Source organism: Nycticebus coucang, chromosome 12 (genome assembly GCF_027406575.1).
Source record: "Nycticebus coucang isolate mNycCou1 chromosome 12, mNycCou1.pri, whole genome shotgun sequence".
Taxonomy (NCBI): Eukaryota; Metazoa; Chordata; class Mammalia; order Primates; family Lorisidae; genus Nycticebus; species Nycticebus coucang.
This window is the reverse complement of record NC_069791.1, coordinates 18,488,848-18,493,894: the sequence shown is the minus strand read 5'-3', so window position 1 is coordinate 18,493,894 and position 5,047 is coordinate 18,488,848.

The following is a 5,047-nucleotide window of genomic DNA, read 5'->3' as shown; positions in this document are numbered from 1 at the left end:
TGAATTTAATAGTATCCATTTGGCCAACAGATAGATCATACATTCTATACTCAATGCTTGTAATCTAAAAAAGTCAGTGCAAGGGGTGGCGCCTGTGGCTCAAGGAGTAGGGCGTCAGCCCCATATACTGGAGGTGGCGGGTTCAAACCCGGCCCCGGACAAAAAACTGCAAAAAAAAAAAAAAAAAAGTCAGTGCAAATACAAAAGTAAAAGTATATTTTTCAAAAGCAATCCACAAAGGACTGCACAGAGGCTCACAGCTGTAATCTCAGCATTTTGCGAGGTCTAAGAGGGAAAATCGCTTGAAGTCAGGAGTTGAAAACCAGCCTGAGCAAGAGTGAGACCCTGTTGCTACAAAAAAAAAAAAAAAATATATATATATATATATATTAGCCAGGCATGGTGGCACACACCTGTAGTCCTAGCTACTCAGGATGACCACTTGAGTCCAGGAGTTTGAGGTTGCAGTGAGCTATGGTGACACCACTGCACTCTACCAGAGGCAGCAAAGTAAGACTCTGTCTCAAAAAAAAAAAAATCTACAAGACAATCACTATTATAAACTAGAATGTTCTGAGAGCAGATCTTGGTGTGAGACAGGCCAAATATGCAATTGCCAATACGGCCCAGGAATCCTACCTTCCTGGCAGCACAGGAGGTTCCAGCATCCCAATTGGGCTTCATAAGTACTAAGAAATGCCTCTCAGTTCCGAGTAAGGGGGGCTCCAATGATATATTCTTTAAAGCTGGAGTTTCTCAACTCATACAGGCATATCCTGAGGCGTAACTGAATTTGTCAAAGCCTGGGAAATAGAAGAGGCCCCTGTGATCCTATGGGGTCTAAGTTTGAAAATAAGACCCCTTAATATTCACTGCCCCGTAAGATGGGCTTCCGCATCTGGAAGATGTAGACGCAAACTGAGTTCAGGGACAGAAAGCTTCAGAGGCACAAGGCAAGGAAAGGCCTGTCGTTTCTTCAAATCAGCATCAGCAGTATCTACCTTCGATAACACAATGTAAATCTTGTGATTTAACTTGTTTGAATATGCCCATGATACAGGAAATGAGGCCCAAGGTTGACTTTTTATGCCGCATTTTTTCCCTTTGATACCCACATTAAGATTTCTTTCTCCCTTCCTCGGCATTTGTTTCATGTTACATATTAGGCTTGTTTGTCTATCTGACTATTTTCTCCAAATGTAGTTTCCTTGCAGACTATCATAGTACCTTACTGACCCACTGCTTAGTACCATTTCTGGCATAAACTAAACACTAAAAACAGTGGATAAATGAATAACTATATGAAAGCTTAATCATTGAAGTTTCCCATCTTGAAACTACAATTGCTAAGAGGAATAAGGAGATTTAACTGTGACCTTTACACTGAACCATGTCATGGATTCCATGTCAACAATAAATCTGACTTCCACAGCAAGCGTGGGCTTAGGTGTTACCTTTCAATTTTTCATATTAAAAATACCAATTTGTGCTGATATTATCTTGGCATGTAGCTGCAAACTCTAGTACCATCTGCCTCTGGTTTATAATTCTCAAGGAGTTTACTGAAATAAGCATAAGAAAAATACGAAGTTTTTCTTACAGTTCTCTCTTGCTGAGACTTGCTTGAGAGATTTCATTTCAGGAAACAAAGGCAACCACATTTTAAATGGCCCTAAGGGCTTTAGTGATTTCCTTTCTTAGCCTAGAGGTGTCATCTGGCAGGCAACAGAACAACCACTCCCTCCTTGCCTAATTAAAATGTGTGACTCTCCTGAGGAGATGAAAGTAACATTTATCAGCAGATTGCCAGATACGAGCACCAACAGATAGAAACGGTAAACAAATAAGTCAGCAGCACCCACTCCTCCCTTGCGTATTAATTGGTATCGACCGTGCCCTCAAAAAACCACAGCTACCAAAGGTCTTCTAGGTTAAAGACAAGAACATTTATGACTCTTGCCACTTTTTCATTCAACAATAATTTGATTTCAGCCAAAGCAGCACATTAAAATCCTATTTCCAGGGGGGGGGAAAAATCCCTTTCTGTAAGCTTCTTCTCTCAAAGGTGCTCATTATAATGCCACATTCATTAACAGCCCCGCCAGAATGGAAACTTCTAGATTTCATTGTCCATTGAAGCCAGCCTACCAGAATGCGATAAGCCCAAAAATGCATGTCATCCAAATGCCACTTAAAATAACTACATTTCACTAAGAAAGATATGAAAAAAATTCAACCTCATTGTAACCAGAGAAATACAAATTAAAAGTAGAACTAGATCAGATAGAGGCCTACTAAAACAGCAGGCAAAAATTAAAAATTGCTCTTTGTGATATGTTCAAGAGTTTTAGGAGTGTGCACTGGTAGTCATTATGGCAGACAATTTATTTTTTTATTATTTTTTTTATTGTTGGGGATTCATTGAGGGTACAAGAAACCAGGTTGCATTTGTTAGGTAAAGTCCCTCTTACAATTGTGTCTTGTCCCCAAAAGTTGCATCAGACACCAAGATGGCAGATAATTTATTAATACTCAAATTTTTTTTTTTTTTTTTTTTTTGTAGAGACAGAGTCTCACTGTACCGCCCTCGGGTAGAGTGCCGTGGCGTCACACGGCTCACAGCAACCTCTTAACTCTTGGGCTTACGCGATTCTCCTGCCTCAGCCTCCCAAGCAGCCGGGACCACAGGCGCCCGCCACAACGCCCGGCTATTTTTTGGTTGCAGTCTGGCCGGGGCTGGGTTTGAACCCGCCACCCTCGGCATATGGGGCCGGCGCCCTACTCACTGAGCCACAGGCGCCGCCCAATACTCAAATTTTTTAAAAATCTTTTTTTATAACCACATAATTTCTGATGAAGCAATCATACTTATAGGAATTTATCATGAGAAAGTAATTAATAAGGTGGATGAGAGATTAAATTACATGAATGTTCATTGCAAAACTGTAGCAAAAGAGGGGAACCACCAAAATATCCAGTGACAGACAATTTATGGAGTGCATTATAGCACAATGAAACAGCATGCAGCCATTAGAGAAATGCTACAGAAGTATCTCCATTGATTTAGGAAGATGTATACATTACATCTTAAATGCAGAAACCACCTCACAGAAGATTCAGAGGAAATGAAGTGTGGATTAAGATCATAAATATAAAGGCATACTAAAAAGTAGAAACAGTAATAATAGTTGCTCTTGAAGCTATAGTTGCTTCTTATCTAATTTTGGCTTATTTAATTATGATTTTTTTCCATAATAAATATGACTTCCTTGTGTAACAAAAGTTACTAAAAACAAAATCCGTTATGACGCAGTTCATATGCCCAGGAACATCCCAATCAGCCGAAGGACCTGATAGCCACTGAAATCTGATAATGACTGAGTACATCCCACAAATCCCCTTATATTAGGGAGGATGACATTATCTGGGACAGTTGCAGAATCCATGTGAGTGATTTCTGCCCTTGTTGTCAAGGCAAAACCCTGGGAATAATCAGTGGCTTTAAATATTATTTGAAGGTAAGCCTTTCCACCTTCCCCGAAGCACTGTATTTGTTAATACTTTCAGTTAAGTCCTTGAAAGCCACACACTAAAAGCACAATAATGCTTATACTTTTTCATTTCAAAAAACCTACAAAATTGTGTAAGAAAATAATTAGACCTTATGCTGTCAGAATAGAGAGAAAATACCAAGATTCAGACCACTGAAAAAGTGCAGCACTGCACAATCTTTTGGGAAAACAGTTTAGCAAAAACGTATATGAGAAGAGTGACCAAGAAGCCTAAGAGGAAGCCCACTTGGAAGTCGGGGAGACCTGGATTTGAATCCTAGCTTGGTCTCTTACTAATTTTGTGACCTTGGCTGGTCTATCTCAGTTTTCTCATCTACAAAACAGGAATCCAATAGTTTCTTGGTGATGAGAAGCTAAAATACAATATGTAAATACCTGGTAATGTCACTGAAAGTTCAGCACTTGCACCCGAGACAGCATCAGAAGAACAAGGGCAAGTTGTTGAGGAAAAGGAAAGAGGAGTTTGTTAATTTGCCAGCAAATGAGGAAAATGTCAGACTCCCATCTTAAAGTACTATCATCCTCATAAGCAGAAATATAAAACTTTTACAGGGAGAGTTTTCAGCTTCAGTGTTATTGTTGTTGAACTACGGTTCATGGTTCTGATCAATTCCATCTCCAGCAAAGTCAAGCTCATGACTTCCATGGCCTTGACCTTTCCAACCTCCTCTGCTCAGGCAACTCTGTTTTGCCATCTCCTGCAGTACAAAAAAACAAAGGACACTCCCCTACCCCTCCTGACAATTGGCCCAAGGCAGAGATGCCAATTTTAGTTCTCAAAAAGGGTGAGGATATTTTAAAGAGACAAAAAACATTTTTACCCCCTTTCAGGTCATTCTCTCTGTTTCGGTAGCACAGTGCCTGCCACTGAACAGACACCTAACAAACGGGGGTGATTATTATAACAGATATTCTTGCCACTCAATGCTGAGATCATTGAGTGCAGACTCTTACGACTTTCATCTGGGAAAATGCAGGGCTTAGGTGTTTGTTAAATAAATTATGCCTCCTTAAAATTGTTCTTATCGGGCGGTGCCTGTGGCTTAAGGAGTAGGGCGCCAGTCCCATATGCCGGAGGTGGTGGGTTCAAACCTAGCCCCAGCCAAAAACCAAAAAAAAAAAAAAAATTGTTCTTATCTTTTGACTCACTAATCCAACCAACTCTTTGGAATTTATTCTATGGAAATCATTCAAAAGGAGAAAAGAATTGAAGGTATCCATTTTTCAAGGCAGTATTACTGATAAGGAGAAAAATCAAAAATAATCCAGGCATCAAAATAAGGGAGAATGGCTAAATAAGTTAGACTATGTTGTTTTTTTTTTTTATAGAGACAGAGTCTCACTTTACTGCCCTCGGTAGAGTGCCGTGGCATCACCCGGCTCACAGCAACCTCCAGCTCTTGGGCTTATGTGATTCTCTTGCCTCAGCCTCCCGAGCAGCTGGGACTACAGGCGCCCGCCACAACGCCCAGCTA